The sequence below is a fragment of the Olea europaea genome, chromosome 8 (assembly GCF_002742605.1).
Source record: "Olea europaea var. sylvestris chromosome 8, O_europaea_v1, whole genome shotgun sequence".
Taxonomy (NCBI): domain Eukaryota; kingdom Viridiplantae; phylum Streptophyta; class Magnoliopsida; order Lamiales; family Oleaceae; genus Olea; species Olea europaea.
Window position 1 is genome coordinate 7,296,585 of NC_036244.1, and position 27,933 is coordinate 7,324,517.

General features: G+C 32.2%; 1 pseudogene; it reads left to right on the forward strand.

Annotated features, from left to right (window-relative positions):
* Nucleotides 1–21,606: 21,606 nt before the first annotated feature.
* On the forward strand, nt 21,607–26,092 carry LOC111398232 (annotated as a pseudogene).
* The last annotated feature ends 1,841 nt before the right edge of the window (nt 26,093–27,933 follow it).

Below are 27,933 nucleotides of genomic sequence, written 5' to 3' on the forward strand. Positions count from 1 at the left end.
CGACAAACTATTTTATAGTACCTTCACTTTCTCCTTCAACGTCAAAATTCTACAACAGTATCATAAACATCACACTCTTCAACTGCAACTGCTAAAGTTTAAAAACTCGGTTTCCGTTTTATTATTGGTAAGTTTTGCACGTTACTACCGTTTTACTATAATTATCTTTTAATCGAAAAGAAGAATGTTAGATTATCCGATAAATTTTTTTTAGAATTAGAAATATTAATAGAATTTTTTTACAACAAATTTAACGTAACATTGACAACCGTAGCTATCTGTGTTATAACTTCTTCCTCACATCATAGGATATCAAGAATAGCCGCATTTTATAAACTTATCCCACAGATTTCCACTTTTGAGAAGAATTGGACCAAAAAATCATAGTTGCAGGAAAACAAGCACCTCAAATTGCTCGAAATACTGTTAGCCACTACCAAAATCTTCTCTTAATGGATTTAGAGGTGATATGATCCAGGAGTCGAACCCGACGAAGGCAAGTGCAAGACGAGACCCTTTGATAGTTGATGGCGGACCAATGACGCGATCAAGGGCAAAGCAAGTGAAACAAGCGATGGGATTGCTCGTTCAAGAAACCATTGATGGAACCATGTTTGGGACTCAAAATGGAGCAACTTTCATGTTCAGGTCGAAGGTGTCAACTTGGATCAATTTGTTATCAAGCGACGAAAGCGGAGGCTAAAGACAACATCATGCGGCCGCACAGGCAAAACCACATGCGGCCGCACACATGCCTACCGAAAACCAAATGGCTAATTCCTGTTGAACCATGCAACCGCATGGGTTTACACCATGCGGCCGCACAAGCCAAAAAAATTGGCGAATTTTCTATTTTTGGCCGAATTTCCTAGTTTTGATAGAATTCTTATGAAATCAAATTATTACCATAATTTGATGGTTTTGGACATTTTTATTCATTAGTATAAATAGGAGATTACTTTTCATTGTAACAATTTTGAACTTTTGACTTTTGAATTAATATTATAGAGAGAGAAATTTATTCTTTCAATTTATTGTTCTTCTTGAACAATCTTGGAATTTATCAAGAATCAACTTCTTGTGGCGTTCTAATCAATCGGATTGTGGGTTCTTTCAATTGTAATTCAAGGGCTTTTAGGTTCTTCGCTAATCTAAGGTTTTTTGGTTCAATTCTTGGGGTTCGAGATCCAAAACCGGGTTAGCATTAGTGTTCTTGGGTTTCGCATCAATCTCGTTGTGGGTTTCGTAGTTTCCATTGCTATGGGGTTCGCATCAGTTGGTATCAGAGATTTGGCTTCAATTTAATCAGATTATATCCTTTGTTTTCTAATTTTTTCAATTTCTTGTGTTCTTGTGTCTAGAAGGTTTTCTTGATTCTTTGATCCAAAAGTTTCATAAAAAATCTTCAAATTCCGTTTCTGGGCTCAATTTTTGCCCAAATCAGTTTTCGTTTTCGTTGTTGGTTTTGTTATTGATTTTCGGATCTAAAAAAAAGTTACTGTTCATCCGTACAGTAAAAAAAACTTGTTAAATATTATTGATCCGTCAAATACCAACTTTTATTATTCATTATCGCTTCTAAATTACTTAGACACATTGAATCATTCCATTCCTTCAATTCAAATCAAGTTTTAAAAGTTTTCTTTGAATCCTTTGTTACAATTATTGAGTCACATCCGGTTTGGGAAATTCTACACGAATTGATTGATTGATTGAGTTCGTTGATTATTCCTTGAAGCAATTGTAGAAAGAATTGAGTGGTAAAAGGCAGAGAGGTGAGCTTAATATAGGGTAAAAGCCCTTGTGTGTGTTCCGAGTGACTTTTGGTGAGGCAGTAAAATAAAATTTTATTGTTAGGATGTCAAAAAGGGCAGAATCAAACTCAAACTGACAAGGCAATAATAGCAATGCATCGAAAGATTTAGTGCAAAGGTTTGAGAGGGCGTTTGGAGATGTGAGAGATAGGTTGGAAAAGTAGGAGGTTTGGATGAATATATTAGATACATCGGTGGCTAATCTTAGTCGAGGGCATCGAGTGGATGTATCCAATGCCAGAGGATCGGATAAATGGGAACCTAGGAGGGAAATGGGAGAGGAGTATGGATATTGGAGTGACATGGGCGAAAATGAATTTCACAGTGTTGAGATGGGAATGATGAGGAATAGAGGTGATAGGTTCGACAGACGGGTCCGAATGATCGCGGGAAGGAGTTGGATGGAAACTTGGGAAATATAAAAATGACAGTTTTTTCATTCAAAGGAAGGAGTGATCCTGAGGCATACTTGGAGTGGGAAAGGAAGGTTGAAATGATCTTCGAGTGTTATAACTATTCGGAGGAGAAAAAAGTGAAGTTAGCAGTTTTGGAGTTCAGTGACTATGCAATTTCATGGTGGGATTAAGTGGTTACTTCACAACGTAGGAGTGGGAGAAGACCAATTAGCACTTGGGAGGAATTGAAGTCATTGATGAGAAAGAGGTTTGTTCCTAGCCATAATTACCGAGAGATCCATTAAAAACTGCAAGGTCTATATCAAGGGTCGAAAAGTGTAGAGGACTATCATAAGGAGATGGAAATACTCATGATTAGGGCCAATGTGGTGGAGGATCGGGAGGCTACCATGACACGATTATTGAATGGGTTGAATAGGAAAATTGTCACTGTAGTGGAGTTGCAACATTATGTGGAGTTGGAAGACATGTTGCATGTGGCTATGAAGGTAGAGAGACAGTTGAAGAGGAAAGGGGCAGCTAGGCAGCCGTTAGGAACTTCAAGTGTTAATCCATCTTGAAAGCCAGGGTGGAACAACAACAACAAAGGTGATAGAGCTGTACCTAAAGGTAGGAATGTGTGGCAGAAAGGGAAAGAAGAAAGAAGAAAGTGCTAGCAAAACAGCACCCAAAATAGATTCACAATAATCAATGAATTGAGACATCGAGTGTTTCAGATGCTTGGGGTCAAGGCACATTGCTTCTCAATGCCCAAATAAACGGGTAATGATTTTGTTGGATAATGGAGAGGTGGTGAGTGAAAGTGAAGGAGAGTTTGAGGACATGCCTGCATTAGAGGACATTGAAGAAGAAGAAAAATTGGAGTTTGCTGTTAGGGAATCGTTGGTATCAAGGAGAGCTCTTAACACCCAAGTCAAAGTGGATGATTCAGAGCAGCAGCGAGAAAATATATTCGACACACGTTAAGTCAACGATAAGGTATGTAGTATGATTATTGATGGTAGGAGTTGCACGAATATAGCTAGCACAACTTTAGTTGAGAAATTAGGACTAGCATTGTTAAGACACCCTAGGCCTTATAAGTTGCAATGGTTGAATGAAAGTGGGAAAGTTAGGGTGAATAAAAGAGTTTTAATTAATTTCTTAATTGGGAGTTATAGTGACAAAGTAGTATGTGATGTGGTGCCTATGCATGTAGGTCATATCTTGTTAGGAAGACCATGGCAATATGATAGAAGGGTCACACTTGATGGATATAGGAATCGTTATAGCTTTGTCAAGGATGGAAAGACTATTATTCTGCGCCATTAACACCAGCACAAGTGTAACGCCCCAAATTTTATCGACTTAAAATTTGAGGTGTTACCGATATCATTTCGTATCGCATACATAAAGCGAAATATTTAATACATAAAGCGAAAATATTTAATTCAAAATTTAAAACTCTTGATTTATTTAATACTCAAATACCAAATTGAATAAACAAAATGTCGCGTAAACATAGAACATTAAACAGAATTAAATTGAAGCACATAATCCTAACAGAATTATTTTAAAACGTTTTCTTGCGAAGTTTTTCTTTACTTGGCAACCCGCGCACCGCTCAGCCACCATCCACGTTGACCGTACTGATCTGAAATATTAAAATTGAAGGAGTGAGTAATTACACTCAGTAGGATACGTGCGTCCAAACAATATAATAATTTAAAACGTAAACTCATAACATTTAAAACCAACATTTCGTCAAGAGCAATCGGTGATCAGTCGAAAGCTCTAATACAATTTGAGAAGACCCGAAGGCTATCTCACATTTCATTTCATTTCGTAGGGACCCGCAGGTTGAACATTTCATTTCATTTCATAGAGACCCGCAGGTCGAACATTTCATTTCATTGGACCCGCAGGTCGATTAGCATTTCATGAAATAAATCACGTCAAAAACTATAATATTGAAAGGACGGACCAACTTGCACATACAGTATCCTACCTCGATTGATAATAGAAAAGTAAGGAATTCACGTTCCCAAAGCCTTTTTGCTGTTGTCGTGTCTTGTGGATTTAAGGTCGATCCAGTGGCAATTCCACGTGCCAAAATCCTTTCTAAGAGTATTAAAACCCGCTTCCGACAATACAAAGAGAACACTTCTGGAATGGAGACATGGACAGGCAGTGGAGAGTTAAGTGAAGATGGAAGAGAGTGGTTTTTATCTCATAAATTTTCGAGGATTTGGAATGAATTTATAGTGTAAGGGAGGTGTAAAATTAAGAAAGCTTTTGACTGCCAAATTTGTTAAAAATATATAAAGGGTAATTATGCAATCTAAACAACAGAAATCTCATCAATTAGCTCATTAATCTGTCCAATTACAAAAACTCTTTGTTTGGATATCAATCAAATTAAATTAATTAGGATCTATTTAACATAAGAATGGTCAAGTTAGTGTCAATTTACATAAAATGACAGGTTATCATATCATCATATAAAATGAAATAAATAATTAAATAGTATATTATAAGCTTAATTGGACTATATGCCCAAAATAACTAAATTTGTTAGAGGCCCCAAATCGTGTCTTACCATTATTCAAATTCAATTAGCAATTAAAATTAGCCTTTATCCTAATTGAGAGTTGGAAATGTGCGTGCACGTGTGGCTACCCATACTCTTATCATAAGGAAATTTACCAATTCTAATTTAAAGGCAATTGACACAATTGAGAGTACAAGGTATGATTGCCATGCATCATGCCTAGAGGCTAGAGATTGTCCAAAAATATTATTATATAATAACCAATTCATTCAAAGCTAGGCCTAAAAATGTGTGTCATCTTAGAATGGTCAAAAAGTCATAAATATTAAATCAATATTCTAAGTAGGATTCCAAAATCAAAGCAAATGAATTTTTAATCTAAGAGAAAATTATTTTATCCAAACATCAATCAATCATAGTTAACTAAAAATATCTCTCCCTACATATTACTTTGCAAACTACTTAAATCACGAGTACCAGAAAATCAGAAATATTGGCAGATAAATGTAAACAAGGATTAAAAATAATTAAATCTCTTTCTCTAATAGAAAAGATAAACATTGATTATTATGATAAAATACTAGCTTCTTTTCCTAATTATCTTAAAAGAAATATTGTTAAATAATAAAAACGATGCTTATTATCTATGTTTCTTTGAATTGAAATAACTTAGTTTTAACTTAAAAGAACTCATATTTTCTTGAGCTGAAAATACGTTATTAAATGCGAGCTACAAAATGAGCCCAATATTGATATACTTATACTCATTCTATCAAAATGTAATTATTGGTGCCAAATAAAATATGACTTTAAACGCTATTTCATTTCAGTCCTCAAATTTTAAAACTATAACATATAAGACAAATATATTTTTATTCCAAAATTTTTGGGGCGTTACAACAAGTGTATGGAGATCAAATCAAGCTAAAAAGTGAGGAAGACAAGAGAGTAAGAGAGTCGGGAAAAAGGAGAGGCAATAGTGAAACCATCACTAAGAGAGAAAATAGTTAGGTGGCTGAGAGTGGAAAAAAGAAGGAGAAGCCACATGAGCGGAGAGAAAAAGAGTCAGTTGAGAGAAGAGAAAAAGAGTCAGCTGAGCGGAGAGAAAAGCCAAAGGTCAACTTCTATGCAAAAGAGAGTGAGTTGAAAAAGGCTATGAGCGATAATAGGCAAATGATATTGTCAGAATACAAGGAATCCCTCCTCAATTTTGAGGATTCTAACACATCCCTCCCTAGTTTGGTTAAGTCTTTATTGCAAGAGTTCGACGATGTGTTTCCTAAAGAGATGCCAAGTGGATTGCCACCAATCAGAGGCATCAAGCACCAGATTGACTTTGTACCCGGAGCTGTCATACTGAATCGACCAGCTTACCGAAGCAATCCCGAGGAGATGAAGGAGCTTCAAAAGCAAGTGGAGTTAATGAGCAAAGGTTATGTCAGGGAGAGTATGAGTCCATGTGTTGTACCTATTTTGCTGGTGCCTAAGAAGGACGGGACTTGGAGAATGTGCGTGGATTACCGAGCTATTAATAATATCACGGTAATGTATCGTCACCCAATACCTAGGCTAGATGATATGCTTGATGAGTTGCATAGTGCTTGCATTTTTAGTAAGATTGATCTTAAGAGTGAGTATCATCAACTACGCATGCGGGAGGGTGATGAATGGAAAACGGCGTTTAAGATTAAGTATGGATTGTATGAATGATTAGTTATGCCGTTTGGACTCACTAATACACCAAGCATTTTTATGCATTTAATGAACCATATTTTGCGTGCTTTTATTGGGAAATTTATTGTAGTTTATTTTGATGACATCTTAATCTATAGCAAAAACCTAGATGAGCATTTAGAACATTTAAATTGTGTGCTTGTTGTGTTGCGAAATAAACAACTATATGCTAATTTCAAAAAGTGCACATTTTGCATGGATAGAGTTATTTTTCTAGGATTTGTGGTTAGTGCTAACGGGTTGGAAGTCGATGAAGAAAAGATAACAGCTATAAAGGAATGGCCAACACCTAAGACTATAACTGAAGTTAGAAGTTTTCATGGATTGACTAGTTTTTATAAGCGATTTGTAAGAGATTTTAGCACCATCACCACACCGTTGACTGAAATAGTAAAGAAAAGTGTAGATTTTCATTGGGGAGAATCTCAAGAAATTGCATTTAACACAATTAAGGATAAGCTATGTAAAGCACCTGTTTTGGCATTACCAAATTTTGATAAAACATTCGAGGTTGAGTGTGATGCATCAGGAATAGGTATAGGAGCACTGTTAATGCAGGAAATGAGACATATTGCTTACTTTAGCGAAAAGTTGAGTAAGGCAGCATTGAATTATCCAACATATGACAAGGAGCTGTATTCACTTGTTCAAGTATTGGAGACTTGGCAGCACTACTTATGGCCAAAGAAATTCGTGGTACACACCGATCATGAATCTTTAAAGCATTTGCGAGGTCAAGGTAAGTTGAACAAAAGACATGCGAGATGGGTGGAGTTTATCGAGACATTTCCCTACGTCATCAAGTACAAACAAGGTAACGAAAATATAGTTGCTGATGCGTTGTCTCGAACATAACTTGTAAAAAGGCTAAGTCTAAGGTTCAACCCCATGGTTTGTATACTTCTTTGGGATTCAATATTTGTAGTGGTCGATAAGTTTAGTAAGATGGCGCACTTCATACTATGTCATAAAACTGACGATACTACTAATATTGCAGATTTATTCTTTAGGAAAATAGTACGTTTACATGGAGTACTTAAAAGTATAGTGTCTGATAGGGACGTGAAGTTTTTGAGTCATTTTTGGCGTGTTCTGTGGAGTAAGTTAGGAACTAAGTTATTATTTTCTACAACTTGTCACCCACAAACAGATGGACAAACTGAGGTAGTTAATCGAACTATGACTCAACTACTTAGGACAGTAATCAATAAAAATCTGAAATCATGGGAAGAGTGTTTACCGTTTATAGAGTTTGCATATAATCGAGCTATACATTCTATTACTTTGTTTTCTCCTTTTGAAATTGTTTATGGTTTTAATCCACTAACACCTATGGATTTAATGCCTTTGCCTGTGCATGAACGAAGGAGCTTGGATGGGAAACGAAAAGTCGAGATGGTGAAAACACTTCATGAAAAGGTCAGGATGCAGATTGAAGAGAAAGGAAAGCTGATTGCATCAAAAGCAAATAAAGGAAGAAGACGCATTACATTTGAGCCTGGCGATTGGGTCTGGGTGCATTTCAAAAAAGAGCATTTTCTAGAACAGATGAAGTCAAAATTGCAACCACGAGGCGATGGACCGTTTCAAATCATTGAGAGGATCAATGACAATGCATACAAAGTGGATTTACCAGGTAAGTACAATGTTTCGGCTACTTTTAATGTATCTGACCTCTCTCTGTTTAATGCAGGTTTAAATTCGAGGATGAATCCTTTTGAAGAGGGAGGGGATGATATGATCCAGGAGTTGAGCCCGACGAAGGCAAGTGCGAGACGAGACCCGTTGATAGTCGATGGAGGACTAATGACGCGATCAAGGGCAAAGCAAGTAAAACAAGCGATGGAATTGCTTGTTCAAGAAACCATTGATGGAACCATGTTCGAGACTCAAAATGGAGCAACTTTCATGTTCGGGTCGAAGGCCGAATCAACTTGGATCAATTTGTTATTAAGCGACGAAAGCGAAGGCTAAAGACAACACCATGCAGCCGCACAGGCAAAACCACATGCGGCCGCACACATGCCTACCGAAAACCAAAATGCTAATTCCTGTTGAACCATGCGACCGCATGGATTTATACCATGCGGCCGCACAAGCCAAAAAAATTGGCGAATTTTCTATTTTTGGTCGAATTTTCTAGTTTCGATAGAATTCTTATGAAATCAAATTATTACCATAATTTGATGGCTTTGGACGTTTTTATTCATTAGTATAAATAGGAGATTACTTTTCATTGTAACAACTTTGAACTTTTGAATTAATATTATAGAGAGAGAAATTTATTCTTTCAATTTATTGTTCTTCTTGAGCAATTTTGGAACTTATCAAGAATCAACTTCTTGTGGCGTTCTAATCAATCGGATTGTGGGTTCTTTCAATTGTAATTCAAGGGGTTTTAGGTTCTTCGCTAATTTAGGGTTTCTTGGTTCAATTCTTGGGGTTCAAGATCCAAAACCAGATTAGTATTGGCGTTCTTGGGTTCTGCATCAATCTCATTGTGGGTTTCGTAGTTTCCATTTTTACGGGGTTCGCATCAAGAGGTAAATATATATTCATAGCTATAAAAATCTTCTTATTTCTGCTCTAAATATTTGTTTTGCTAATATATTTATATTGAACTCGTTTCCACTTTTGAACAGGGTAACAAAGTTATTGCCATTATCTATTATGCAAATATTATAGCCCTTACAGATGAGCTAACACTAGGGAAAACATACATGTTATCAAATGCAACTGTGAAAGACAACAGAAATGAGTTCAGAGTCTCACTTCAAGACAAAATTTGGACCATAACGGCAAAGACAAAGATAGAAGAACTTAAGGAGTATAATTTAAACTTTCTCTTCTCGAAATATGAACTCACCGCATTCAACAAACTTGAACGATACATGGATAGTAATGCAGATATAAGCATGATTACAAACACACTAACTTAAAGCCAATTAAATTTAGTTAACATTTTATAATCGTTCTATTTATATTCATTTTATCATATACAAAATATGATATCAATACAAATTCCTTGTTACAGGTGTTATAGGCATCGCTATAGAAGTTCGTCAAAAAAGAATTATCCAAACCCAGTTTGGCACATAAGCATGTTTTCAAGATGTTGTGCTGATAGATAAATCTTTCGAGACGGTCATATTAACGTTGTGGGACACTTTTGTTGAAAATGATTGCGTTACAATAATTGATAACATCGGAAGCAAACCAATCATATGAGCGACTAATTTAAAAGTTTCTTCATACAACGGTAAACAAAATAGAAATATAATATTTCCTTTATATTTATATTTTAAGTAAAATAAACACTAACTTTATGATTGATTTTTTTTTTTTAGGAGTTACGCTTTCTACAAAAGTCAACTACACTTTTTTCATTAATCCTAGAATTGTAGCTATCACAGACTACAAAAAATGGTTATCAAATAGAACTAAGAAACTTCGTCAATTTTCAAAACTTTATAAATATCATTTACAGTAGTAAATCTCACACTTAATTGTTTATCTACAATTTTTCTTATTACTATATTTCTCATCTAACCATGTAGAAATGTTTTGTATGCAGAAAAAATTCTATTGGATCAAAGAGCAATGGAAAATTACTTCAATGAACCAAAGGTTTTGGTAGATAGCTTGTAGCAATTGGAAGAAAACATCAAATGCAGACTTGAAACAAATTCATAAGTGTTGTTTCTGCTAATTTGAACATGCAAAAGCAATACCAAGATAACATGTACCTCTAAACCTATATTTAACTATTTATTGAAAACAACACTTCATTCAACAAAACTTAGTATTTAATTTAATTAACTTCTCTATATAGGGTAACTGCTTTTGTACATATTGAAGACAAGTGTGGAGGCTTGGATGCAACCATGATAGGAGAAACCGCGGAAACTTTACTAAAAGCAAGTGTCGTCGAAATTATGAACCATTTTGAAAAGGTTAACTCCAAATACTACTAAATTTTTAATAATTATTTCCATATACTTCAACACATTACACTTGAGTACAATTTGAATATTCCAGGATGTGGATACACAACTAAAAGATCTCATAAGAACTGAGAACGAACAAGAACAACTTGTTTACCTAAAAGTAACACAAAAAAGCCAAAACCCACCTAAATACCGATATGAAATTATCTTCATATTCAACTCTTCAACAACGACTGACGTTGATTCTTAAAATACAATAATGGAATTGGATCCTTCTCTTGCAACGACTGACGATAGTTAGAACAAAATGTCTACGAAAAGTAAAGAGAAGATGTACATGATGGACAATCAGGATTCTACAAACACCGACGAAGTACCTACACCAAATGCAAAAAGGGCTCTCTTTCAAACTCAAGACCAAAAAACCAAAATTCATTCCAAAAAGAAAATCAAGACTGATGAACACGTTGAAGATACTGATGTCCTCAGCTCTAGATAAAACCTCAACTCAAAAGATTCACGTTCGTTTTATTTTGGGACAATAGGCAATCTAACAGTGGCCACTTTTGTGATTCTACAAACAACCTAATCTATAAATCTCCAGTAGACTAATGAGTCTTCGGTTAAGATTCAATTATAAGATTTTGGGTTTTCAAACAGAACAAGTTGCTTTAAATACTTCGGTATCTTTTTGTTGTTAGAAATGTAAATACTCACTCTGAAATCACAGAATTGTACTCGTACCGTGGTTGACACTAATATACAAAACTTCTTTTGCTATCAATAAAGAATAGTCATCTAAAATACATATTTTACTTTATCTATTAGTTGAACATTATCTCCTCCTCAATTCTGCTTCATCGAATATGTATCTCAAAACACAAGTTCAATATACTTGCATTTTCCATTTTGTAATTTTTCAAATTAATTTTATATGTATACATATATTTTTTTAACTTCCAATAGAGTTTACCTAGCTTTCAAATAAGCTTTTAAACAAACTGTTTTATCTATATAGTTAATTATCTCGTTCAGTAAATATTCCCATAAACTTACATCAACAATTACGTATAATTTTGCTCTTTATGCAACCTCTCTCTTTTATTAAAAAAAACTAAATAATTTAACGAAATCAAGAACAAAAAGAAAATAATTGTAAGTAAGAAACGCAAAAAAAAGGGGTTCTCCTAAATTTTTTTTTATTAATTGAGTTAATTAGAATTAAAAAATAATAATAATAATAAATCAAACAATTTGAATTTACACACTCCAACTACTAATATTTACTTACCAACTATCAATATTACTTACCAACATATCTACCAACGTCTATCTACCAAAATAAACAAATCAAAACAATTTGCATTTTGAATATTTATTTCATTTTTTCTATATGAAATACAGACATGAAAGCAAAAGAATGACTATATTTTCTTGCAAATGTTTTGAAATCCACATAGCTAAGTTCTTTATAAGTAAATAAATTATATAGCTGCATTAGTAAGTCAAATATAAAAAGCTTAATTTGTCATAATTTTTACTCTTGATTGTTTTTTCATTTTCTTTTAACTGCATGCTTGTAAAAAATGAAATTGGCTTATTCTTTATTTTCAATTATGGATATCTAATTCATCAAGAAAAGACAACGTTAGGATAAAGTATTTTCTTTTTTTCTTAGACTTAATAATTATAAGACATGATGAAAGGAAGAACCAATTTCATTGATCTAAATGATTTTACATAGAAAAAATTATTTATTATGATAATTCACAAAAGGATACATACTACATTCAACCGTTTAACCACTTATATCGTATCGTTTTACTATCAATAAAAAAATAGTCGTCTTAAATGCATATTTCGATTTATCTATTACTTAGACATAGTTTCCTCTTCAATTCTACGTATCTCAAAATACAAGTTCAATATACTCACATTTTTCATTTTGTAATTATTCAACAAAGTCTAATTACCTACCTTTTAAATAAACTTCTAAACAAATTGTTTAATTTATACAGTCAATTATTTCGTTCAGTAAATATTCCCATAAACTTATATCAACAACTACGTATAATTTGACTCTTCATGCAAACTCTCTCTTCTACATATATAGATAAAGAAAAAAACAAAAACGATTTAACAAAATCGAGAACAAAAAGAAAATAATTCATAAGTAAAAAACACCAAAAAAAAAACATTCTGCCTAATTAAAATTAAAAACTAGAAAAAAAATAAATAATAAATGAAACAATTTACATTTGTACATTTTAATTGCCAACATTTACTTACCAACATCTATCTACCACATTCAAAATACTATCCAAACCTACCTTCCCGCATTCAACCATTTAACCATTCTTTCATGACACATTTCATACAGAAACACATTTTTGTTCAACTTTCAAAGTTTTCAAAAGCGAACAAAGTTGAACCACCAGAAAAGGTAATCTTCTTTCCAATGAAAATAGATTTCGAATATATTTATCGTATAGAGAATATGTAGTTTACCAATACTATTATATTAGGAAAATCATGCAAAATGCAAAAAGGTTTTTATAGATCACTATTAAAGTTTTTTGCAAATTCAAACTCAATCCTGCAATGTTCAAGTAACAAGTTTTACAGTATGTTAATTCTAAGATAGCCATGTTGACTTGTTCATTTTTTTTATTTTCAAAATGTTTTTTAGGTTAACATTATTCTGAATAATTTATCCTTGTGTATAGAATAATAGATGGATTATTAATGTGATATTTTGAAAAAAATAGTGCGCGCAGCTTGGAATTAGTTGCTTCCGTGTTGCGCGGAGTGGTTCAACTCCGCGCTGCGCAAACAGTGTGACTCCGCGCAGCGCGGAGTGCTCGAAGTAGTTTTTTTTTTTACTACATATTTTTGGTAATTTTGCTATAACTTTTGCTACGGTTATTAGAATCGTGCCCATGACTCCAATTCGAAAAGCTCTTTTCGACGTGCACGTCCTAGCCACCATACTTCGCTAGGTGGGCATTGTTTTCAAGGTCAAAATCCGTTGTTTTCCCTTCCAAATCGCCAATTGTAGTTATTCTCTTACTTTCTATCGTTCTAAATATTATCCTACGTTCAAAAAAAATTGACTTGATACACTTTTTATAAAAAAAAAAATGATGTAAACTATATTAAGAAAATTATCTCGTGAAAATAATAAACATTAAGAAAATAATTGATTTTTTAAGGAAAAAAAGAGTTATATGCATTTTTTAACACATGTTTGGTATACGTTTAACTATTTTTGATATTCATTTAAATCATTTGATGTGTCTATGTTATAATTTTCGAAATGAGCTTTGAGAGAATATAAAAAATTTATGGATTCGACTACCAATCTTCGATGAATTTTTAAAGCTAACTTGTTATTGAAATTTTTAATTTTTAAAATGATGTCTTCTTTTACACGAAAAATAAATTAAAAGTTTATCAAGAAATTTTCTAAACCATGTAAAAAAATTTATTAGATTATTTACAAAATTAATTTTGTAGTAGTAGTGATATATTAATTAAGTTGAAAAATTAAAATATGATTGAATGATAAAATGAAAAAATGAAAATACTTTACAAATGAACAGTAATAGCATATTCATTCTTATAGTGTAGGAATAGAGAAAAATATGAAAAATAAATACAAAAACCACTGAATTGCAGCAAATTCATTATATATTGTTTGAATTTTAATTATAAAAATTTATTTATTTTGTTCGAAAGTATTGGATTGATTATTATATAATTTTGTTTTTTTTAATATTATTTTTTTACAATTATTTTTCTCCGCTCATTATTGACTTATTCCAATTTCATAAATTCTTGTATAGCATTTTGTTCAAATATATTGTGTAATTATTAAAGTTCACAAGTTTTATTTATTTAAACTGTATATTAATCATAGTGCAAATTATATTGTTTCCATCTATATATTGTACTATTAAGTTTCAAATATGAAAATGTGAGTAGCTATCCTTTCCATCACAATACGTGTACAGTTTCAAATCAACGACAAAAAAAAATGCTTCAAGTAGAATAGATATAATCTTAAATTTATTTTTAATAAAGTTGTAGTACGTAAAATATCATTCATCATAATAAAAAAAAATTTGCCAGCTTCTAAAAAATTATGTTAGATTAGTATATGAATAAATCTGTTGACTAATGAATAGTTTTTTTTAATAGTTTTTGCAGATGTCGTTAGAATACATATTATCTCCAAATCAATGGTTCTCTTCTACGATTACTCAATTTGCAAATCATCAATATCTTAAAGATTTTGTAAAACTTATAGATGCAGACGATCAAGCTTCTTTATTGTGTAGTCCATTCCATGGATTCATTTGCGAAAGTATGTATAAAAAGCAAAATGAAAAATTTAGCAGCAAATTAAGCATGAGTTCATAATGAGACTTATAAACTGCGGTAATAATAATGAAGTTTGGGTACAATTACACGATCGAGTAGCCCGTTTTGGCCTGCAAGAATTTTGTCTAATTACTGGATTACCATGCCATGAAGTTACTGTTGATCTCAATTTTAGTAATACTCGACTTAGGGATGAATACTTCAATGGTTCAAAGAGAATTACTATGATAAGAATTTCTGAAGTATTTCATATGTGTCAAGATCGAGAAGATAAATTTAAGTTGGGATTAGTTATGTTCGTTGAATGTGTTTTAAAACCAATTGGAAGATACATCGATTTTAGAACCCTTGAAATGGTTGAACAACTTGATGAGTTTCTTATGTATCCATGGGGACGTAAGGCATACTTTGTTTTATTAAATTCATTACAAGAATCACAGCTCGAAAGAGTACGAAGAATACAACAAAATGACCAAACAGACTGTAAATATTCGTTGCATGGTTATTCGCTCCCATTCCAGGTATTTTTCTTTCATTGTTTTCCCCATTTCATATAATTTAATTATATAAAAACTTCAATATTTCTTTTTACTTATATTTCAGTATTGGATATATGAAATTTTTCCTCAAATTGAATGACAATTTGGTCATCGTATCCGTACAAGCTTAAAATGTCCGTGACTGCATAAATGGCAGCCTGAAATAGTATTAACAGAACATGTTATTAGACAATTTTTGGCTGCTCAAGAGGTCTATTTATTTCAATATACAATTGAATGTATATTTAATTCTTTATAAATAAATTTAAAAAAATACATTTGATATTTTATTACAATTATAGATTACAGTAATTGCAACGCTAAATCCTACTGAAGCAAAATTGGAAACATTCTGGTATACAAATCTTTCACTAGCAATTGACAACCAACATCATACACTAGACAACATTGTCAATGGTGAATTCGACAATGTAACACAACAAATTCCAGCAGATAACATACATACACAAGAAAGAACTATCCACACTTCAGATGGAATTGAATCTACTTCTTCTGATATCTCAAACTATGTAACTAAACAAGATATGTAATAGATGTTCAATATACACGGACAAGATGTCTTTGGTTTCTACGACAGCTTAAAAACACAGATGATTCAAGAATCAACAAAGCAAGAAGCTCAGTATCATACAATTCTTGAAAAGAAGAAGCTCTTTGCCAGACAATTCTTGACAATTAGAAACAATCTTTTGAACATCAGCAAAAAGACTAACAAGACTACTTCCAGGGCATATAATCTAACATGCAATCTTATGTGGATACCAGTTTCAGTTTAACAAAGTCTTACATTGATGAACAAAATTGAAATATGCAGAATCAGTTATTCGACTGGAAATCACACATGGAAACAATTGTAGCCTCTGTACAACGAAACGTGCCTCCTCATACAAGTCTAGTTGAATTCGAAACCCCTCCAACATCTGAACATACAGAAAATATTGAAAGATTGACGAAAGAAAAAAAAGGTAAGCAAAAACAGACACAATCTCCATCGACAATGCCAACTAATACTTTAGAAAACTATAACATCGACAGATACAAAAACATTAGAGAATGGATATTACAAAATCCATCAAAGTAAGCTATTAAATTTAACCTCGTTAACTTAAATATTATAATTTGTATTTTAATTATTTGACGACAATTTAATTTTTTTCTTATACAGCGTATACTGAAAAGATGAAATCGGCAATCTATACTGAAGACAGTCGCTGATAAATATGATAAATCAAACGAAAAATATAAATATTGTGGTAAGTCAACTTTAGTAATCATAATTAATTTTACTTCATTATTAATATATCTAATTTACATTTTTTTACTAGTATATTGATATAGAATTAAAGCCGTGGAGAATGCTTATTCACGATGGATTTCCCGTGCTTTCTAAAGAATATGCAACCATGGACCTTAGATTCGAGAATGAATGTGTTCATTGGTATACAATTATAAAAGTAGGAGCTGCCCAGTGTACAAGTAATTTCAATGCATTACAACAGTACATAAAAGGAGAATTACCTGTATATGCTCGTCCGTGGATAACATACAACTATTTATTGATTCCAACTGCATATCTAGGCAACATTTGATTTCTTTTTCTTGTCGACTTTCAAAAGTGAAAATTTCATGTATATGACTACAGCCACAACATTCATACACCAGATGCAATTAAATTACGTGCAGAACCAATTTTGACTATAGTACAATCATTATTGGTATTTACAGACATTTTCTTCGGCAAACAAACTTTAAGAAAACATAGAAATAAGCATATAAAATTGAAAATCATACCGCATCTACCTTGTCAAAATAATGGGTAAGTATCTCAACAATTTACTGTAATATTTAATTTTCTATTTAATTTTATTTTACATTTACAACATTAACATAAACTAACTTCAAATTATTTTTTCTATAGGCCAAATTTTGAAGTTTTCCTTCTCAAATACATTAAATGCTTCGTTTTTGAATATCCATTAGAAGCAGTTTAGCCAGAGAAGATACGTTTATACAGATGACACATATCTGTCACAATGAATATTTTTTACGTCCATGTTTGTCCTAATCATAACAAATTATGAAAATTCAGTAAAACTATTAAAATATAGTAAGATTCGTTTATCAAAATTCGACCTATAATCTTGTATTCATAGCTTCAAAATTATTTATTTTAAATATTTCTAAACATTGGAATAAATGTAGGTTCTTCGGTGGCAAATATGAGACACTACTTAACACGAGAGATTTCAAAGTATCGCAGTCATATTTTGTTCTAGACATGATGATTTTTTATTCTATACACTAAAAATAAGATATATCAGTTCAATGGTGCAAGCTCCAATATTCACGAAAGGGCCAACGCATTAGAAGTAATTCAGTTTTTGTAAGAAAAATATCATGAAGGGACGTGTGATGTTGCAATTGTAAGTAAGAACTCTTTTAGTTGTTATGGCTGTAATTCTGTTTTCTTTTATGCAGTTGTCTTTTTATAGATGCTACTTCTATATTTATTTTAATATCTGTAAATATTGTTCCCCACTTTAGATGATGGAAAATTACAAGTTGAGTCGGATTCTGGTGAACTCTGGGTCTTCTTTGATGGGTTTGCTCTAATTGGCAAAAAAGTTGCTACAAAAGATGATATTATTCCTCAAAACACTCCAACAAAATTTTATTGGCAATTATTCTTCCTTGTTTAATTTTATCGTTTTCTTTTACGATAGGGCTATTGCTCATAATGCAAATGTTACCGAGTTTATGCTAATCACTAATGGTTTACTGAATTGAATCAGCATGATGAAGTTGTTCTGCTTTGTTTACTTTGCCCTATCAATCAGGCCTACAAAATAATATTGGAATAATCATTTTTAGTAAAAATGAATTTTTCAATCACACACCATTCGATTATATAGAATTCACAAAAGTGCATTTAAATAAAATACTTGAAGCTATTTGCTTTTTAGCTAATAGTTTGATTGGCGTGCGTTTTACATGCCTTTTCTTATTTTTAAATTATGTTCTCAATTCACACACATCTTAGTGACTGTCCTTCATTTTTATCAGCATTAGTGATGGCAAAGTCAAAATTGTACATAGCGAACTTTCCATGTCACTTCTAAAAAATAATAAATGATATTTAATGAATTGTCGTGCCAAAGTATTTGTTTGGCACTCAATGCCCCCATTTAATATCAGGTCTGATGATACACAACTATCACTGCAAACGCGTTTATATGAATTTTTTGGGATACATTGTGGTTTGTGTTTACTGAAATAGCGATGCTGTTTTGATTGAAATTCTTCGAAGTGATCATCGATATTATTTAAACATTTTTTTTGCATGTATTTAATGTTGGCAGTCCTTGTAGCAGACTTGTGGATACAAACTGTGTATTAGGCCATGTACTACAAGATGGGCGGTAAATTAATTTTTTCTTAATTTGTTTCAAGAGAATCACAGCCTCAGTCTTATGCTTTCTATAATAGATGAGATCTTATGATACAACAACTTCCAGTAGTATAATAAATTCCAATGTACATTAGGTGTTAAATCTGACATTTCTTACATATTAACATGTATCATAAGATATTATGACCTAGAGAACATAGCAACCTCTGATTTTTGCTTTATTCCACTGGTGTAACATCTCTACATCGGTTTACTATTTGATTGTTGAAGTGAAGTTTCTCATGTTCATATGTTCGTCTCTAATTTTCTTGTAGTGCTTCAATGGCTATGGCAATGACATCAGCAAGTTTTAGTTATATATGGATATGTTGGCAGAATGTAGGTGAAACTCCAGTTCTATGATGAGCTCCTAAGTTTGGTATCTCTGGCTCACAAGCTCTGATACAACAATTGTGTTCTAATTTCCAATGAATCTTTTTAAACTATAATTGAGTATTCTTGTCTGTGGACATCGTTACCATTGAACATCCTACGGATACTTTTTCAATAAGTAATGGTTTGAAAATGCAAACATGGTGCAGACGTATTTTCTTAATTGCTTCAAATGGATATGGCCTAATTTTAGCATTTTATTGGTGTAATGCGTATTGGTGTTACGTTGATATATTCTATAATCACGAGCCAGAGCATGTTCTATCCTTGTTGAATTACACTTGCACTTGTTTGTAGTACAAGATCTGCAACATACTATTATTGCTTACCATGTTGTGAAAGTTACATATGCTTTATATCAGTAATTATTAAAATCCTTCTTAACTTAATGCCTTGATGATAGATTGTGATATTGTAACTTATAAATTTTTTGTTAATAATAGCTCTAAAAATGAAATCTGGCTTATAACCTCCTTAATTGTTTTAGATTTGGCTTCATTTAGAATTATTTAGCACTCTTTAATTGAAAATGGGTATAATTTCTGAACATTTGATTTAAAATGATGAATTTCAAGCTTTACTGTCTGCCAAGTACTATTCTTGTTTTCCATGTCGTGAAAGTTTGATAAGTGTCATCATACAAACAATTTTGTTATGGAAACGTGGAGGGAGCTGAAAGTGGAAGCTAGAAGTGGAAACATGGATATATATATTCATCATTCACAAAGCCTAGCCATATTTTCATAAATCTCAACCTTCTTTGAAGGTTTGAAGTGCTTACAATTTTTTGTGGACCTGTTAAGAGTATCGAAACAACAAATGCAATGCAATATTTTGTTATGCTAACATTACCTTAAAAATAATATCGCCCGTGCATTGCACGGGCAATAGACTAGTATTTATTAAAAATCGTAGTTTTATTTTCTAATCTCTATGTAAGTGTTGGAATATAGTGGTGTTAATGAAATCGAATTATCCCATGTCGTAAGTTTGAACACCAATTTTAAGCATATTGTATATGCATATACTGTATATGGCACTTATCGTATTTGTAGGCAGCTTACCGTATATGCAGCCTACCGTATTTGCAAGCAACTTACCGTATTTTCACCTTACCATATTTGCAGCTTATTGTATATGATGCCCACCGTATTTGCTGAAAGCTCACTGTATTTACACAGAATTTGCATGAAGTGTTTTTGTTCATACACTTACTAAAATAAAACATTTTTTTTCATTTATAAATAGAAATACCGTATATATGAAATCTATTTTCACACATATAACAAATTGAAAAAAAAATAGTTTATTTTATTTATCTATTTCTAACATAAATTTAACAAATAATAAATGAGTCAAGTATGTTGCAAACATGTAAATCGCTAAATAAATAAATCTGCAAGAATAAAATGCAAACTAAATAAATAGCAGATAAATTTTCAATTCGAGACCTGTGCAAACATAGTTTTTTTAAAACAGATTCGCTCCCTCACCGTAATTACTTGAGATTTAATCTGAACGTCTGTTTCCCAGGATACAACGGTAAAACTCGTAGAATCTGAGCACTACAAAAACCACTCCGGCGAACTAATACAGTGTCTAAATAATATCACAACGACCTTACTGGACAAATATACGTATGCAACAAATCAAGACCTTACTGGACAAAGACACAGACAGAAATTGCAAGGGACGTTTTTTCTGAACAGTGAGGAAGGAAACGTTTTTCTTTTTCATCTGTGTAAATTGTTGGAAACTTGAGATTTAATATAGCATAAATCTGTCATTAACTCTATGCCAATTAACATTGGTGTCACTTCAATTTTTGGGAGTTTCAGAAGTTTCAAAAATTCAAAAGTCAGGTTGAGAAAGCAAGAAAAAAAGATGCAAAACATGGGCTCTCCGAAGGGGCCTTTGTGTACGCAAGTCACGCCCGCACACAAGTTCAAGATCCGAAGGCTATTTCGGTGCGAGATTTGCATCCCTCCTACGCGCGCACGTAAAGAGAGCCTCTATGCTACACATGATTATACCCTTTCAATGTGCAACTATATTTGAAGTGGTTCTTGCTTTCTTCCTTTTCCTATGTGGGACAAAAGCTATTTTCCCACATAAAACCATCTTTCAATAGTCAACTTTGAGCTCCAATTTCTCATTCTCTCGAGCTTCATTTTTGGCAAATAAATATATGATTTTGATGTTCTCACGGAGGATAACACGGATCAACTTTGATCTTTCAAATTGGATTAACAGATCCCACCGAAAATCTGGCCAAAAGTGAGCTATTGCTCATTTTTTCCAACAATAAGGAGCGCAGAAGTTGACAACTAGCCAGAACAAACCAGTTTTATATTTTGTTTGTGAGAGAGCGAGAAAGAGAGATGGAAGGGAACGTTTCTTCGAATGTGAAATTTTTTATCTCCATAGTTCTGGTTTTTGTATTAGGTCTGTTCATGCGCCTATACAGTGTTCTTGCAATGAAACCTAAGAAAATACGTGAAATTCTGAGAACTCCGACTAATCATCCTCATCCTCCAGTCTCCCATGACAGTGCAGCCGTTTTTCCATTTTTCCAGCAATGGAGAAAACAATATGGTATAAATATCTGTATTTTGCTTTGCACTTCTCATTCAATTTGTTCTTAGATGACCTTTTTTTACAGGTCAGTTATTTGCGTTTTCTCTTGGTAATATGCAAAATAATATACGTAAACGACCCTGATTTGGTGAAAGAAATAACTACGTGCACGTCATTGGACTTGGGGAGGTCGAAGTATCAACAGAAAGAGCTCAGCTCTTTACTCGGCCAAGGCATCTTAACATCCAGTGGCGCCATTTAGGCGCGGCAAAGGAAAATTATGGCTCCTGAGTTATCCATGGACAAGGTTAAGGCATATTATTAATCTTTTGATATGGCCGGAGAACCATATTTACTGCTCTCTGCAACTTCAACAGTGAGAAATTTTTATCCTGTCCATGGATCTGTCTGTCCTATTTTATCACTTCATTTTAATAATGGAAGTGCATGTACTAAAAAAAGAAAAATTGCTGGTGTAGGGAATGATGAACATAATCACAGAATCTGTTGTGTCCCTTATAAAATCATGGAAACACTACAACATATTAAGGAATCTATAGCGTGCAAAAAATGCTATTTATCAAATTCTATAGCATTTTTCGAAATGCTATCGTAGGTGGTGTTATTAAAAGTCATGCCTTTATTATAAAGTTTTATAAATGCTATTATAAAGTGTTATAAAAAATCTTTACATAGCATTTTATTATTGTCGTGGTTTGAGTATTTATAGCATTTTTTTCATGTAATCTTTTTTAATTTGATAGCATTTTTATATTATAATTTTGACTTTAATAACATTCTTTGTACATCATGATTACATTTTTAATAGCATTCTTTTTCCATAATAATTTTTTAATAATATTTATTGAATATAATCTTTTATTTTCAATAGCATTTTAATTATAATATATACATATTACATAGCATTCCTTAATTATCATTATGTTTTGGACTAAAAATATGAACAATAACCAAGCCAATAATAAATTCCAAGCCATCAATATTGTCTTACAAAAATACACAAGTGTGGTTGTTCAATATAGAAATCTAATTATGTTATATCTCAAATCAAATACAAATTGCAATATACGCTTGAAAATGCAATAAACATAATTAAATTAGAATCATCTCATTCTAGTTCTTCAAAAGAAAATTTCTTGAACCCTTGTAATTTGTTTGGAGAACACATCCACCAAATCGATGATGCTTTTAAATCTGAAAATTAACAAAGTGATACAACTTATTAGATAGCTATAAACATTAAAGCCATGTAAAATATGTTAACAAGATGTAACTTTCTCCAATTTTAACTAGATGAAGACTACAGCAGCACACAAAAACTGAAAAATAAAACAGAGTAAATAGAAATAAAACTGTTGTATCCTCTCTTTTATATTAAAAGGGGGGGGGGGGGGGGGGGGGTTGTTTATGGGAAAAAAAACTTGTCCACGAGAGACTTGTGTCTGCAGTCATAATTACATGAAATGACAAAATAAAAATCTTTAACTATCTCAAATATTGAAAATTCCAAACTATTAATTTAAAGTTAAAGACAGATAGCACTAGTTGTCGGGCAAGAAATTTTAAAGGAGAACAAAAACAGAGAAGAAAGTAATTCCAGTGGACATATTATTCTCACTTGGAAAATGGGATTCTGATATACCAGTCAACAGCACCAATGAGAGTTGTGGAACCTCTATCTGCCTCCAAGGCTTCCCTGAAGCAAACTTTGTCAAATTGAATGTGGACATTTAAATAAGGTTTAGGGTAAAACAAAGAATTAATCATTTAATCAAACAAGAAACTAAGAACCATACACCAGCAGAGCCAACCTACTTCAATCATCAGAAATCATTTAAGCCCCATTTCAAACCATACCCAATAAACATGATAAATGGCTGATAAGCAAACTGGAAGAATTAATCACAGAGATAATGCATGGTATATTAACATTCATCCATATGAATAGCCTAGCCACTGAATGCTGGATATAGAAAGGGCGGGCGTGGGGACAACATTACCATATGAATCACTTGGCAGAAGATATATAATGCAGAGAAGGGATCCAACTGCTTGAAGGACCAGTATTATCGCCATTTGCATTAGCAGTACTTGCTTCATTAGATACTATAAGTTTTGTGCCATTCCCTTTCGCCATGACGGCAGAAGCAAATGAAGTAGATGGCATGTGTGAATTGCTCATCATCTACAGAATGAAGTAAAATAAGTGTCCAATCTGCTGATAGATAAATAGATAAATTTGATTGCTTATAATAACAATAACTATATTTCACTACTCTGTTTTACTAACTACTGCTTAAAGGTTCAATGAAATCATATATTTTGTAAGCGCTAATGTAAATCTGGATCTATCCCTCTTTTCTGTAATTTAAACATGCCCTATCACGATCCTCTATTGATCTATCCCTCTTATCCTTTTTGTCTCATCTTCTTACACTACGAACTTTAGTAAAATCTATATGCAACAGTCACAGGTTCGTAAATTAAATTTTTATATGTATTCAATAATTAACTTTCCATACCACTAAATTTCATGGAAATTGCTAAATGTACATTAGCATGTGCATCCGGGTGTCCACGACACTTCACCATTGGCAGAGGCGTCGGTGGGCCCCGACGCGACAGGCGCCTCGGCTGTCCATTATGGACACCCTTACTTACATGCTTGTATATATGTAGCAAAGTCCAAATTTCATAGATTGTTCAGAAACTGTACTGTGAGCCACAGGACAAGAATTATAGTCGGTAAAATTGTTAATAAATAATACATCAATTTCAATTAGTTTAGAATCTAAATTTTACCCTACGAATTAGAAACTGCAATTAAAAAAAGAAAATTGAAGAATTAAGAATCAAAATCAAAATCAAAATCACACTCCCCCAATTATAAACGTAAAAATAAAAAAAATAATAATAATACATCAATTTCAATCAGTTTAGAATCTAAATTTTGCCCTACGTATTAGAAACTGCAATTAAAAAAATAAATTTGAAGAAATAAGAATCAAAATCAAAATCACACTCCCCCAATTATAAATGTAAAAATAAATAAATAAATAAAAATAAAATTAATTAATTAATTAATAATAATAATTTAAAAATGAAAATTTGTAGAACTAGCACCTGCATCGTTTGATCTCATTCATTCACCCGAGTCACCTAAATAAGTATTATTGGTTGCAAACATCAATTTTCCATAAAAAATGATTTTGTGGGTTTATTGCGACCAAATCCTTTGGAATTATGGGAAAATTTGGATGGTAATTGAAGAGGACATTGTGGGCTTTCCAATGGTATCAAAATTTGATAGTTTTGATGGTCGAAAGTTGCCGAAAAATTGCCTTGGAGTTATAATGAGATTTTGGGTGGTAATTGAAGAGGATATCGTGGACTTTCCAACGGTATCAAAATTCGACATTCTTTATGGTCGGAAGTTGTCGAAAATTTACCGTAAAAGTCGCCCAATTATTTGAAGAGACGAGTGATGAATGAGTAATTATATGAAAAGATGAGTGAGCATTCAGTAATCTGTGAAAGATGAGTGAGCAAGTAGTAATCAAGTGTAAAGTTCAGTGATTATTGGTTAAATTTACTCCCAAAAAAACATTGTCTATTGGAATTCCAGGTTTAAGGTATGTAATAAAATATTCTTTTTTTAGCTTTTTGTGGTATTGATTCTTCAATTATAGTTTCTCGATTAAATTCTCTTAATTATATACCAGATATCTTCCCACAGAAAGCAAATTTAGAAATATGGGCTCTGGAGAAGGAAATATGTGAATTGATCTTGAAGGTTGTAAGGGAAAGAAAAGAAGGATATGATAAGGACTTATTGCAGATGCTTGTTGAAGGGGCAAAAACTAGTAATTTGAGCCAGGATGCAATTGATCAGTTCATTGTGGATAACCGCATAAACATCTATTTAGCTGGATTTGAGACTTCTGCTGTGGCTGCTTCTTGGTGTCTCGTGTTGTTGGCTTCAAACCCAGAATGGCAAAAAGAGCCAGATCCGAGGTCTTGGAAGTTTGTGATGGTCACGTAAGAGACACAGACATGCTCCGTAAAATGAAACAGGTATCCATAATCCACTATTATCTTTTTTATCCTTTTTTTAAGTGTAACATATGTAGTTTATTCATCAAAGATTCAAAATCATGTCTTATATTTTCTGCAATGAAACTGGGAGTCTTCCCAGTTCACGATGGAATCCGTAAGCATGAAAGAACAAATCAGCCTCTGAAGGATGCTCACCAGGTAGTAATAGAATAATCTCAGACTGAGTATTGTTGCCAACTCCCATCCTCATTCAATAAATCTGCTACCGCTTTTATTGGAAAAATTTTCCCCCTGCTTATAAAATTTGTTCTCAAACTATTTCATTCAAAAGTTTGAGATTTTCTATAGAATGCACATTTATTTGTTTAAATTTAGTTTTATACACATCCCACCTTAATTCGGACAGACTTCTACTTGTTCCTTGGATGAAGACAAGATATGCTTTCATATGGTTAAATAAGAAAAACTGTCATTTAGTGGGCAATAATTTGTTTATTGTAGTTCTTAGCGATATTCTAGAAAGCACGTCTAACCTGCAAGTTGACATTTTTCGCATAGTTACGCTTTATGCTTTTTAGAAATTGTTTTTAGTAGTAATTGATGAAGTTCTTTCCCGAGATATGGATAGAATGAGAAATAAAGATTGACATAATTGGACATGACCAAATAACAAGAAAAAAAACTTTCTAATCTAATAACAAATCTTATTATCAAAGCGGCCCTGAGTGTGCGCAAGTTGAGCGGTTGTACAGAGCCTTAAAATTGTAGAGGCACCAAAAAAAATTTATATTATAATTGTATTTATTTATAATTAAATATTTAAAATATATATTAATTTTAAAATATAAAATTTTTAATATTATGCATAAGATATTAAAATTAAGAATAATGTGACTAACTAATTATAATTTCCTTGAATATAATATTCTTAAATAGTATTCGTAGCTTAAATAATGTGAAGGAAAAGGGAAAAGTCAAAAAGAGATTAGGCTGGCTAGAGAACTGAGAGAATAAAGAAAAATTGAGCAACCGCATTTTTCAATCGTCTTTTTGGAGAAAAGAATTAAGGAAATCAACGTCTTTTCCAATTGCCTCAAAGATAATTGAGGCAGAGAAGAGAAAAACCGATTATTTCTTTTATGGGGCTGTTTGACATCTATATTTTATGGAAAAAATGAATTTTTGAATAGTAGATTGATGGAGAATTTGTGGATAAAAAATAAAGAACATTTTTTGATTTACGTGTATTACTATTTCAATGAAGAATGTGTAGTGAAAAAGAAGCGAGAGAAAAATATATTTTGATAAAAATAATAATCAAAGGGGACCTATATAGTAGAGCAAAATGCTAATGTAGATGATGCATAATCACTTGAAGATTCTTTCAGAATCAATTATTTCTTTTATATAGTGGATCAAGCAATTGGATCACATGAACGAAGGTTTGATCAATTCAATTCATATAAAAAAAAAATTGTATTTCTATTTTCTTCTAACAAGTTAAACTTGTTGGATGGTGCTAATTTGAAAGCATGTTGTGATCATCTTGATATTGTTTTAAAACAAGTAATTTTTTGTGATCTTGATGGCGAAGATTTATTTCAAGAGTAAAAAGTTTTGCGAAATCTTTTAAGAAATAAATAAAGACGACTTTTGATATATTGACTTATTTGAAAAGATTGGATTACTTTTCGAATACATGTATTGCTTATAGAATATTATTGACAATTTCTGTTACTATTACATTTGCTGAAAGAAGTTTTTCAAAATTGAAGTTATTATAATCTTATTTGCAATCAACCATGTTACAAGAACGATTGAATGCATTATCTTTGATATCTATTGAGCAAGGTCTTCTAGAAAATATTGATTACGAATGTTTAATTAGTGAGTTTACTTATAAAAATGCGAGAATAAATATTTTTACATGATTTGTTGCATTTCAAGCTTTACACTTGATATATATATAAAATTGCACGAAGAGGCTAGTGGCTTGGATGGTTCTTTGTTGATGACGTATGAATTTTGATGAAGTTCGAGAAATGCTTTTGAGT